Consider the following 13927-nt stretch of genomic DNA (forward strand, 5'->3'; position numbering starts at 1 on the left):
AATCTATATATATAAAAATGAATTGCTGTTCGTTAGTCTCGCTAAAACTCGAGAACGGATGGACCAATTTGGCTAATTTTGGTCTTGAATTATTTGTGGAAGTCCAGAGAAGGTTTAAAAGGTGAATAAATATGAAAGTTGTTAACTATCTTTCAGATTATTTTTATGTAGATTGATAAATCTTAAGTTTTGTCACAAATTAAATTTCTAAACGCGACCATAATATTTGACATTTGACAATCAACTATATGTAGTTTAGGTCTTTTATTTATCGATTGAGGCAGTACGAAGTCTGCCGGGTCAGCTAGTGTTTGATAAAAAAAATATGTAAGTAGAGCAAAGCCGTTTAATTTTGGATCATGTTTGGGTTGGCTGAATCATTATGTAGTATAATGGCGGTATAGAAGAAGTAGAGGTAGAAGAGCCTCTTTCGTGAGAGAAGGTGTTTAAAAAAAAATGACAAAAAATCCGTTTTGATGCTATTCTACAAAATATAATTTTTAATAAATAATTAGCATCCTGTAGCATAATTAGGTGTAAGAGATTGTTCAAAAAATACGTTCGCAAAAAAGGGGGTGGGGGGGGTTATTGCTTACCGTGACGAGATAAAATAAGGTAGGGAGTCTAAGGAAATGTGACATTGACATTGTATTTGAATATTTTTCTTATCAAGGCAGCGCTTAAATTTTTTATTATAGAAAGTTATTCTCATTGCTATTTTTAATCACGAGAAATGGATTAGCTTTTGTGACGTAACATTTGTTAGAGGTGTCACTCAAAGTGCGACTAAGCGTGACAAATGGGAAGGAAAAGTCCAAAAAGGTGAAATTCTGAAGGACGAATTTTATGGACGATCTCTAAGAAGACGATGAGGATAGAGAAGCTTAAAGAAATATAATTTTAACTAAAAATGTATTTGTTTCTTTTGTTACTGTACCTATGAAATGAGGGAAAATCTAGGACAGATTGTGGTGGGGAATGGCTTTCTTGATTTTCTCAATTTATTGAATAAGGTCACAAATTAATTTTATTTCTCGAAAATGGTACGTTTCTAAACCTCAGAGGGAGGTATTCCTACCCGCTCTCCTCCTTTCAGGATAGTGTAATTGTTCTGAAAATTTTATAGAATATCTTCAAAAATTGATTTTTCAATTTTCACGCCTCTTGCCATAAGGAAACTTTTCCTTTTCAATAATTTAACCATTTGCCAAAGTTACTTTTGAAAAAGAGAGAAGAGAGTAGCTAGGGAGAAAGTAAATGGAAAAATCATTCCGAGTTAGTAAAAATCATTTTAAATAGATGGATATTTTCATATTTCTAAATTCACTAGGAAGGATCACGTGGATTTTAGAACTTTATATAATATAACATAATACAATATAAATAATGTATATTCTTAAAGGCATTTGAAAGGAAGCTTTTGTTTCCGATATCTCCGTCTATATTACTCTTTCTTTCTCAAGCTTTTTACATTGTATTCTGTCGTTGAATAAAGCTGAATTTTTGGCGATCAAAGTTGTGGAGCTCTTTCAATTTCATGAGTAATCTCAATTATCCTGTTCTTCATCAATCGACGAATGAATCGCTCTGAATGGCCTTCTAGGTCTGACCTATGCTATTTGGCAGTTTTCGGCAAATTAATAATAGGTTTCCACACTAAGCATTTCTCGACAAAGAAAGCAAAAAGCTTTAAGACAAAACCCAGTCAGTGTACGTATTAAATGATCTCGGTGGTTAATGGAGGGAGATACGCCATCATTTAATTGCGTTAAAGGCGATAATTCTTGATTTGCCGAATCCAAAGAAAGTAAAAGAAGCAGTTGTACACGTGAGCTATAATTTAGTTAAATATCTACACCATTAAAAAGTGAAGCCGCAATGATGGTTTTAAAATTATAACTGACTGTCTTAATGTATTGTTGTAATTAATTAATTACTAATTATTAGTTCGAAAATAAAACACTTCTTCAATTCTGGCACTTGCAATCAACATTTCACGCCACTCCTTGTTGTCCCCGTCACTTCTTGCTCAAATATTAACTTCCTTGCATCTAAGTGAAACAAGGTTCTGCACCAATTAGTGTAAAAAGTGAGCTAAGTATTTTATAAGAGTTAAAATATTGAAGTTGGAGAGAGAACAAGTGACAGTTTTCATGAAGTTTTCACGTAAACTCAATTAAAACGTGACCGAGGTGCGCGAGCTCTATCAGGGAAAATGTATGTTAACTATTATACAAGAAGACTGCATTAATTAGATGGTACATTAATAGAATGACGAAGTCTGGCATGAGCACGGAATTAATGCGGGGGCACTTAAAAGATATGAACCCGCTACAAAAATTTTCTATTTAATTTCGTTCATCATGAAACCAACTCTTACAGCCAGGTGCTGCATCTGTATCAGGGGTGGCTCGGGATGAAATGAAGGGGTGTTCTGCAAAAGATTAGTCACCTAACTTTTGAAAGGTGATTAATTGAATCCTTAATTATAATCTTTCATAGAAATAAACCTTCTCGTTGAAATTGTTCTCAATTTTTGATAAAAATAATTTTTCGATGGGAAGCATTTAATCGATCTTAGGACATTAAATAATTTCGAAGGAATTAGTTAGATTGAATTTGGCAGTTCTGGAACTCTGAAGCACCTATACACCAGCCACCTCTGACTGCATGAAATTATATATTCTACACCCATTTCATTCATTGAAAATATAAACAAAAATATTACTTCACGAAAGATTTCTCTTGATTTGCATGTGAAAATGTAATAAAATACGTACGACTGTTCAATTATCTTTCCTAACTAAACTGCATCATAAGGTCGTCAGTCCTATGACTGGTAGAACACGTACCTCCACTCCTTCCTATCCTGAGCTAATCTTCGCATTTCTCTAAAACTAGAACATCCCACATACTTAACTATTTGCGAACCATAATCCAATCTAGGTTTACCTCTACCCCTTTTAATTCCTGTTTCTGCCTCGAATATGTCTCTGACTAGACCTTCATGCCTGAGAAGATGTCCTACCAACCTACCCTAGACAAAAATTTTCAGTCTCTCTCCAATCTCTCAGAGTCTTTCAGAGTCTTTCAGCGTCTCTGAGAGCGTCTCCCATAGTCGTTCACAGTCTCTCAGTTATTGCCTAGGTGTTTTTATGGATCTCTCACTGTCTCTGTATGAGAGACTCGAACGATAAAATTGTTAATTTAGAGATTCTGAATAAATAAAACTGAAAAATTGAGAAACTCGAGTCTCTCGTAGAAAGACTTGGATCTCTGAATTATGTTGAACTTGAAAGAAATTTTAACCATGTCTATCGAGACACCACTTATGGAGAGATTCGAGTCTCTCGTTCAGGGATTCGAATCTCTCGTTCAGAGACTGGATACGAAATGAGGATCTCTCTATGAGCGACTCGAGTCTCTCGTTCAGAGACGCTAAACATTTTTTTTGACAGTCTCTCTCAGCGACACCAGAGAGACTCGATGAGAGACGGAGACTCGAGTCTCGCTTTTAGAGACTCTGACAGACTGAACATTTTTATCTCGGGTCTCTTGCCTATTTTTTATTGGCTTCCATAGAGTCCTCTGTTCTCCTATTCTTTCTAATACCTCTTCATTTCTAATCTTCTTTATCCACGATGTTTTAATAATTCACCGGTAACACCACATTTCGAACGCTTCTAACCTTTCTTTTCCGCCGCGCCCATCGTCCATGTTTCGCACCCGTACAACGCCGCGCATTTAACAATCTTTTTCGAATTTTTAAATCATAAAATAACAGAAAAAACGTAGAATTTTGAAAACAGAGCAAAAATTATTATATTTAAACCTGAAACAACGACCCATTAGCTATTAAAGTAACGATAATTAAAGAGCAATTAGCATTTTTTAATAGAGCCGTGACGGTAGCAACGCTTGCACTTCAAACATAGGTATGCAGTGCTCGAATTTGTACGTAGGTATGATTTGGAGGACATAAAAATAAGGAAAAAAATGTATAAGCAACTGCAATTATTTCGTTTTTAATGCATATGGCTTTAACATACAATACAATGAGAGGAAATCTGCAGTTGTACTTCATCATGATGCCCACCTCATTATTTTTAATAGACTTCCTTTCTATTTGTGGATATGTGTCTATTTAGCTACATTTAATTAAAAATGTCATTCCATAATAACGCTGACATTGAAAACGAATGTTCTCATATTTTAACCATGAGGATCAGATCTTCTGAAGAAGGCGGCAATATATTTGACGAAACTTCAAGCAGTGTTACGAATTGATCCTGTTTAGAACCTCAAAAAGATGGTTTCGGACATAACAATGACCACTAGTACCCTACTTGACAGTTCAGATGGAAAACCTTAATCAAAAGGCTTTAGAAAAACGACGTATTTTCCAAAAGTATCAACGCCATCGTGCTGTACTAGTTGGAGGAAATAGCGATTTATTATTTTAGTGAATCTAATCCATACAACATGAGTTTCCTGAGGCCAAATGTAAACGAAATGGTAATCCTACGAATTCCTTAGGATTGTTGAGAGTAATTTAACGCCTGTTGGATTCTTTGAGAAAGCCTAAAGCCAAATTAAATTAACAACCGAACAATGAACATTTCCGCAACATTAAAAAACTTTGTAGGTATTTTAGTAAGATATACCGCGTTTTTAATGTCGGGTTTAAACTATAAGATGACTAATAGCGGTTATTTTGCGGGTTCGTCCGCAAGGTGTATAGTGCTGCTTATAATTCATGAAGTTTGATTCTGATGAAACATTAAAACACATACGTCTTTCTTACAGTTTCAATATTTTTTGAATGACGCCTCACTCGGTTATCAAAGATTATAGATACATCATTCTTAGAATTTTGATATCTTTTGAATGGTACCTTACTCCAATCGACTATATTTAAGAAAGGATTACCCGTCGTGGCTTCGCTCGCAGTATATGTGATAATCATTTAGTACAGCTTATAGGTAACTCAAGATCTACAAGTCCGATGAGAAATCAAAGAACATAGATACATCATCCTCAAAATACTGATATCCTTTGGATGGTATCTCCTGTCGATCGACTTTATTGGAGATAGGATTACTCGTCATGGTTTCGCTCGTAGTATACGTGATAAACATTTAGTACAGCTTACAGGTAACCCAAAAACTACAATTTCGATGAAATATCAAAGAACACAGGTATGTCATTTTTAGAATTTTGATATTTTAGGAAGGTATCTCAGTCAACTATAATTTGAAATAGGGTTACCCGGCGTGGCTTCGCTCGCAGTATACGTAATAAACATTTAGCACTTCTTCTAAGCAACTCAAGGACTACAATTCCGATGAAAAATCAATGAACATAGGTACGAAATTTTTAGAATTTTGATAGTTTTTGGATGGTATTTCAGTCGATTGTATTTGAGGGAGAATTACCCGGTGTGGCTTCACTCGCAGTATACGTGATAAACATTTAGTACCGCTTACAACTTAAGAACTACGATTCTGATAAAAAATTAATATTCCTACATAAGTTTTTCAATCTTAGAGTTGTGGTATTTTTTTTAATGACATCTCACCCGACTGTATTTAAGATAGCGATTACCCGGCGTGGCTTCGCTAGCAGTATACGTTGTAAACATTTAGTACCGTTTATAGGTAACTCAAAAAGTACGAATCTGATGAAAAGTCAAAGAACGTAGGTACATCATTCTCAGAATTTTGATATTTTTTGTATGGTATTTCAGTCGACTATATTTGAGATCGATCGATAGTTTCGGCAGTGTGTTTATCATCAGTCATTAGTTAAACAAGAGCCGGGCAAACTTAAACTTCGTAGGAGCCGCTACCTGAGGTTAGTTTGGGTCACTCCATACCCTTTAGTGAGTACGAGGGAGTAAGCAGTAATGACCCACATTGCTTTCTCTTTTTCTTCTCCCTTCCACTCCCATGTCAAGCACCTTCATCCCGTAGACGCGCGAAGCCTCTCTCGCAACTTAAATAATACCTAGGAAAATTTTCTAATGATCGTCCTGCAACTCAGGGGTAGCATGCCGGACTACGTTCGCAATACTATTGGGTTCGGCTATGGAAGAGAGGACTCACCTACGAAAAGGAAAGAATCATCCCACTCGCACTCGCAGGAGCAATGAGGAGCTCCTTGGCTATACTTGAGGAGCACTCGGGAGTCAAAAGAGCCGAGTTTGTCCGGCTCTGAGTTAGACAGTAAAACAAGATAACCTCCTTTACCTGTAGAGATTACATGACTCTTTCAAATTTATAGTTGACGACCAGAAATTGCGGCGAGTGGAAGTGTGCCAAGAAAATTTAAACATGTGTGAAAGTGACCCCCAATTTTTGGATAACGTAATCACAGATGACGAGTCATGGATCTTTGAGTATGATCCCGAGACAAAGAGGCAATCTTCCGAGTGGCACATGCCGGCGTCTCCTCGCCCAAAAAAGGGAAAAATGAGCAAATCCAAAGTGAAAACAATGCTCATTGTCTTTTTTGACATGAAAGGCATCGTCCACCATGAATTTGTTCCTCCTGGACAAACCGTCAACGCCAAGTTTTACGTGGAAGTGCTCAAGAGACTCAAACGAAGGGTCAATCGGATCCGACAAGATATCGTAGCCGACTGGAAGTTGCACCACAACACCATCCCGGCTCACACCGCCTTTCTTGTGGACAGCTACCTGACCAAGGCTGGTATCCCAATGCTTCCGCAGCGGCCCTACAGTCCAGATGTGCCCCCCACCCCGGACTTTTTTTTGTTTGCTCGTCTGAAAAGGCCGATGAAAGGCAAGCATTTTGAGACGACAAAGGGGATCCAAGCAGCATACACAGCGGCTCTTAAGGCTATTCCGGAGAATGCCTTCCGTGACCCCTTCAATGATTAGAAATCGCGTTGGCAGCGTTGCATCGACGCAGAAGGAGCCTATTTTGAAAGTTTTTAAAGAATTGTAACGATAAATTTTTTTAAATCGACTCAGTCCTATTAATTTCCGGACAAACCCTTGTATACATAGTGCACATACATTATGTAGATAAAATACAATGTAGTCCAAATGACTTCTATTTTCAATGTGAAAAGTGTAATCGATTTTACCGACATTACCTATCTAACTATTCTCGTCTACGAACATTATATACCTCCTCCTATCGAAACATTCGCAACACGCTGGCTTCCTTTCTCATCGCCCGCCATAATAAAGTAACTTTAATATCTACGTAGGGCAATACTGGTTCGCTACCTACATAAATACATTAATAATATACTTGTGTAAGTAAAGCAGTTTCGTTTCATAACTATAATTAGTGCTCGGGCATACTCAACTAGAGTATATTTCTCATGATGATCCATTGTGTTTCCATGTTGGATCGCATAATTGCAGTCAGTATTAAGTAGTTGCCATAAACAAACATGTAACCGTTTGCAAATCCAATTCAGAATTCTGCACGAACAATTGCTTAACACAGTGCATATCATAATTTACTCTTGTGTTTATGGGTATGACTAGGTTTTACCCGCAGCTTCGGTCGCGTTGATATCCTAAATATGTGTCAAAGATCATTAACGACCATATAACTAATTTTTCTATCCCTTGGAAACAGATTTTTTTTCTGGATAAAAGGTATACTTCATTTACTTCTCTAGCGATGTGCCCCTTCCAATGTCTTGGATGCGCGCTGGCAAAACCGTAGGTAGGGAGAAAAAAGCTCATTATACTCTCGACTCTTGTTCATTAAACATACTTTTTCATACAGTACCTGCCAAAAGTTTTNCGTCCGCAAGGTGTATAGTGCTGCTTATAATTCATGAAGTTTGATTCTGATGAAACATTAAAACACATACGTCTTTCTTACAGTTTCAATATTTTTTGAATGACGCCTCACTCGGTTATCAAAGATTATAGATACATCATTCTTAGAATTTTGATATCTTTTGAATGGTACCTTACTCCAATCGACTATATTTAAGAAAGGATTACCCGTCGTGGCTTCGCTCGCAGTATATGTGATAATCATTTAGTACAGCTTATAGGTAACTCAAGATCTACAAGTCCGATGAGAAATCAAAGAACATAGATACATCATCCTCAAAATACTGATATCCTTTGGATGGTATCTCCTGTCGATCGACTTTATTGGAGATAGGATTACTCGTCATGGTTTCGCTCGTAGTATACGTGATAAACATTTAGTACAGCTTACAGGTAACCCAAAAACTACAATTTCGATGAAATATCAAAGAACACAGGTATGTCATTTTTAGAATTTTGATATTTTAGGAAGGTATCTCAGTCAACTATAATTTGAAATAGGGTTACCCGGCGTGGCTTCGCTCGCAGTATACGTAATAAACATTTAGCACTTCTTCTAAGCAACTCAAGGACTACAATTCCGATGAAAAATCAATGAACATAGGTACGAAATTTTTAGAATTTTGATAGTTTTTGGATGGTATTTCAGTCGATTGTATTTGAGGGAGAATTACCCGGTGTGGCTTCACTCGCAGTATACGTGATAAACATTTAGTACCGCTTACAACTTAAGAACTACGATTCTGATAAAAAATTAATATTCCTACATAAGTTTTTCAATCTTAGAGTTGTGGTATTTTTTTTAATGACATCTCACCCGACTGTATTTAAGATAGCGATTACCCGGCGTGGCTTCGCTAGCAGTATACGTTGTAAACATTTAGTACCGTTTATAGGTAACTCAAAAAGTACGAATCTGATGAAAAGTCAAAGAACGTAGGTACATCATTCTCAGAATTTTGATATTTTTTGTATGGTATTTCAGTCGACTATATTTGAGATCGATCGATAGTTTCGGCAGTGTGTTTATCATCAGTCATTAGTTAAACAAGAGCCGGGCAAACTTAAACTTCGTAGGAGCCGCTACCTGAGGTTAGTTTGGGTCACTCCATACCCTTTAGTGAGTACGAGGGAGTAAGCAGTAATGACCCACATTGCTTTCTCTTTTTCTTCTCCCTTCCACTCCCATGTCAAGCACCTTCATCCCGTAGACGCGCGAAGCCTCTCTCGCAACTTAAATAATACCTAGGAAAATTTTCTAATGATCGTCCTGCAACTCAGGGGTAGCATGCCGGACTACGTTCGCAATACTATTGGGTTCGGCTATGGAAGAGAGGACTCACCTACGAAAAGGAAAGAATCATCCCACTCGCACTCGCAGGAGCAATGAGGAGCTCCTTGGCTATACTTGAGGAGCACTCGGGAGTCAAAAGAGCCGAGTTTGTCCGGCTCTGAGTTAGACAGTAAAACAAGATAACCTCCTTTACCTGTAGAGATTACATGACTCTTTCAAATTTATAGTTGACGACCAGAAATTGCGGCGAGTGGAAGTGTGCCAAGAAAATTTAAACATGTGTGAAAGTGACCCCCAATTTTTGGATAACGTAATCACAGATGACGAGTCATGGATCTTTGAGTATGATCCCGAGACAAAGAGGCAATCTTCCGAGTGGCACATGCCGGCGTCTCCTCGCCCAAAAAAGGGAAAAATGAGCAAATCCAAAGTGAAAACAATGCTCATTGTCTTTTTTGATCCACCATGAATTTGTTCCTCCTGGACAAACCGTCAACGCCAAGTTTTACGTGGAAGTGCTCAAGAGACTCAAACGAAGGGTCAATCGGATCCGACAAGATATCGTAGCCGACTGGAAGTTGCACCACAACACCATCCCGGCTCACACCGCCTTTCTTGTGGACAGCTACCTGACCAAGGCTGGTATCCCAATGCTTCCGCAGCGGCCCTACAGTCCAGATGTGCCCCCCACCCCGGACTTTTTTTTGTTTGCTCGTCTGAAAAGGCCGATGAAAGGCAAGCATTTTGAGACGACAAAGGGGATCCAAGCAGCATACACAGCGGCTCTTAAGGCTATTCCGGAGAATGCCTTCCGTGACCCCTTCAATGATTAGAAATCGCGTTGGCAGCGTTGCATCGACGCAGAAGGAGCCTATTTTGAAAGTTTTTAAAGAATTGTAACGATAAATTTTTTTAAATCGACTCAGTCCTATTAATTTCCGGACAAACCCTTGTATACATAGTGCACATACATTATGTAGATAAAATACAATGTAGTCCAAATGACTTCTATTTTCAATGTGAAAAGTGTAATCGATTTTACCGACATTACCTATCTAACTATTCTCGTCTACGAACATTATATACCTCCTCCTATCGAAACATTCGCAACACGCTGGCTTCCTTTCTCATCGCCCGCCATAATAAAGTAACTTTAATATCTACGTAGGGCAATACTGGTTCGCTACCTACATAAATACATTAATAATATACTTGTGTAAGTAAAGCAGTTTCGTTTCATAACTATAATTAGTGCTCGGGCATACTCAACTAGAGTATATTTCTCATGATGATCCATTGTGTTTCCATGTTGGATCGCATAATTGCAGTCAGTATTAAGTAGTTGCCATAAACAAACATGTAACCGTTTGCAAATCCAATTCAGAATTCTGCACGAACAATTGCTTAACACAGTGCATATCATAATTTACTCTTGTGTTTATGGGTATGACTAGGTTTTACCCGCAGCTTCGGTCGCGTTGATATCCTAAATATGTGTCAAAGATCATTAACGACCATATAACTAATTTTTCTATCCCTTGGAAACAGATTTTTTTTCTGGATAAAAGGTATACTTCATTTACTTCTCTAGCGATGTGCCCCTTCCAATGTCTTGGATGCGCGCTGGCAAAACCGTAGGTAGGGAGAAAAAAGCTCATTATACTCTCGACTCTTGTTCATTAAACATACTTTTTCATACAGTACCTGCCAAAAGGTTTGTTCAATCATGATAGTAGTGCGAGTCGAAAACAATCGTTAAAGCCTTTAATATGTATTCAAATATAAATAAACATCTCGCTGATATTTTCAGTAGTAAATGGTACTAATAACAGCACATTTGAGCAATGCAATTGTAGTGGATAAAATGGTCATTTTTTCCATGCAGTACTGTACGGATTATACGCTCCTCACCGGTTAAGAGTTTGGCCGAGAGTTGTCTACTTTCTTTTCTGGCCTAGTGCTGTTCTTTTCTACGTTGCGCCGGTCAAACTGAAGGTCACATCGCTACAGAAACTAAACGAAGTATAACTTATGTCCTTTTCCGTACCCCTGACAATTTGTGTAAAAAATTTCATGATAAATGTTACCCGTGGTTTCGTTCGCGTTGATGTTCTAAATACGTGTCGAAGATCATCGGCGACTACATAAAATCAATCTTTCTATCCCTCGGGAACAGTATTTTATTCTGAATAAGAGGTACCCATGTCTTCCCTGTATCTTTGATAATGTGTGTACAAAATTGGTTGAATTGTTAAAGCTTGAAATGGTAATAAACAAACAAACAAATAATATGAATGCCATTGACCGATAGAGTTCATTCGAGACAAACGCACTGGAAAATTATTGAGATTTGACGTTTGTCATCGACATATAGTCCGAAGGAGCTAATCCAAAAACTAATACTAACAGCAGGTATCTCTTGACAACTGTATGGTAGGGTCATAAGGGGTGAACGTAAATCGTAATTAATTTTGTATGCCATAGAACATACGTTTCAGTTTATTTATTTTATTTAATTGTAGAGGTAGTTTAGAATGACACGAACCAACAGATGCGCTAGGAATGAGCCTTATTATTGCATTCATATTGTACATTTGACTTTGCTGTTATTCTATTTATTCTAACCATGGAACCAGGGATGGTGCTCCAGGTAATCTGTAATAAATGGGGGTCAATATTTTTAAAAGTAAGAAGTAGAAATGTAGAAATGACTGAACGGGCGGAGCCATTACAAATTACGTCTAATGAAATGCAGTACGAAAGAATGAAAACGTGTCTTAGGTCTTTGAATAACTGATACACTCACAATCCCTCAGCAGTTTTACTATAATAGTTACAAATCGTACCCTTGATACTGAATCCCGTTTTTTTTTTCATGATGTGAACCAGGTAATAACACAGTTATGTTCCAAATTGAATATAAAATATTTATTCAGTTTCGTTTAAAATCTGGTGACCTCAACTAATTGCATTAATAATTGGGTGAATTTACACACGTGTTAGCTCTGTAGACGAAGTTAATTAAAAAAAAAAAAACTAAAATGTACACACATTTTAAGTAGGCGATTCATTAGGTGAAGTAAAAGTAAATATGTACTTTAGCTTAAAACGTATTTGATTTTAGAGCTTTAGCTGCAATACCTAATACCAATTCGCCTGTACTTTAAACACGGTATAAATCTAAGAAAGTAATAACCTTCGCGACTTGTGACCTTTAAACTTGGAAGATTTACAGTTATGTTTTGAAAGAGTAACCTTAGTTCCCTCAGCAATACGTCCTGGACAAGTACAGGAGTTGGTTGCATACTTTTTGTACAAAAAAGCGAAAGTATTCAAAAGATAAAAATAAAAAGGTAAACAAGTTGTAATTTAGACAAAACATGAACTAATAATACAATTCCAAATTTGGATGTAAAGTTTAAACAGAATATCCTTTCTAAAGTTTATCTTTATCTGGAGTTGTTAGTAAAGTTAGGCATATAATTAGAATCAATAAAATAACAGACAGGTCAATGTGAATGCGATAAGGCCCGCCGAATTCCAAACTGCCTATACTATGCCATAGATTTACACGAAATAATTTGTATATTGCCGTTAAAGCTGGTAAAGAAAAGTCAGTAAATTAATGTTTGTGATTGTTTTAAGTCTTTAAGTGTCAAATGTTGAGATTGCAATGTATATTGGTCATTTTCGACCACTCGCGAAACGATTACAATTAAAGTGCGAACGTGACTTACGCACTGAGGATAACGTACCTCAGTAAATACATAATTATATCTCTAACTATGAATAAAATGATTAAATTAAAAAATTAAAATCTAGAAATTCATATGACTTTGAATTTTCGTTTTCCTACAATTTTTTAGGACCAGTTATTTTAAACATAGAAGGGGAAATGTTATATTTTCGCACATTTTTCAGAATATTCTCTAAAAAGCCATTTAAAATGATGGAGAAAATTACTGAGCCCAAGAGAAAGTTACATTGTTATTTTCAACGTAAAATTGACAATGAAAAACAGTTATTTTTTGTAAAGCGAAATCTCTAAATATCGTAGTTAAATAAAAAACTTAGCCCCGGTACAATAAAATACTTTTAAATAAGAATTATGTGGTTACAACGATGATTCAAAGATAGTAGAGCGCTGAAGAAGGTGAGAGCATATTATTCTTCCAGGAGGATAATAACAATACACACAGGAACGTCTGCCTGGAAAATATTTCCTTCAGCATCTATTTTGAATTTTTAAATCAGCAGTAATAAAACTGACACAAAATAGTGACGTTTAATCAGTTAGGGTTGGTATAGGGTAGTTTTTCTTTTGACTTAACCAAAAATACTACCGCAAAAGTAACCGCTTTGAAAAGTAATATTTACATTAAAGTACTAATAGCATTATTTCTTTTCTTTATATAAATTCTTTTAATCGATTGTAACACTAAAAACCAAAAAACTTTTAATATTAACTTGCACTTTGTTATGGTAGCCGGTAATATAGAGTGAAAAGGTATGTGCCCAGTTTAGTTTTTTATTAAAGAAGAAGGTACTATCACAATATTGTGACAATTGCCTTTTTTCTGCATAATTACTATATATTACTAGACCATTGCTCAGAATTAGGTTCGATTCCGGATCCGTTTCTTTTCTCCTTCTGTGGTTTTCTATAACTGATAATTTACGCAAATGCTGGAGAAGTAATAATCAACAGATAATATAATCTTTCACTTCTATTCTGTCTTGGTTTTCTACTTCTCATCATTCTCTTCCCTACCGCCCACATTCCTAAAACAAAAACTGAAGAACGGTT

The sequence above is a fragment of the Agrilus planipennis genome, unplaced genomic scaffold, assembly GCF_000699045.2.
Source record: "Agrilus planipennis isolate EAB-ADULT unplaced genomic scaffold, Apla_2.0 scaffold272, whole genome shotgun sequence".
Lineage (NCBI taxonomy): Eukaryota > Metazoa > Arthropoda > Insecta > Coleoptera > Buprestidae > Agrilus > Agrilus planipennis.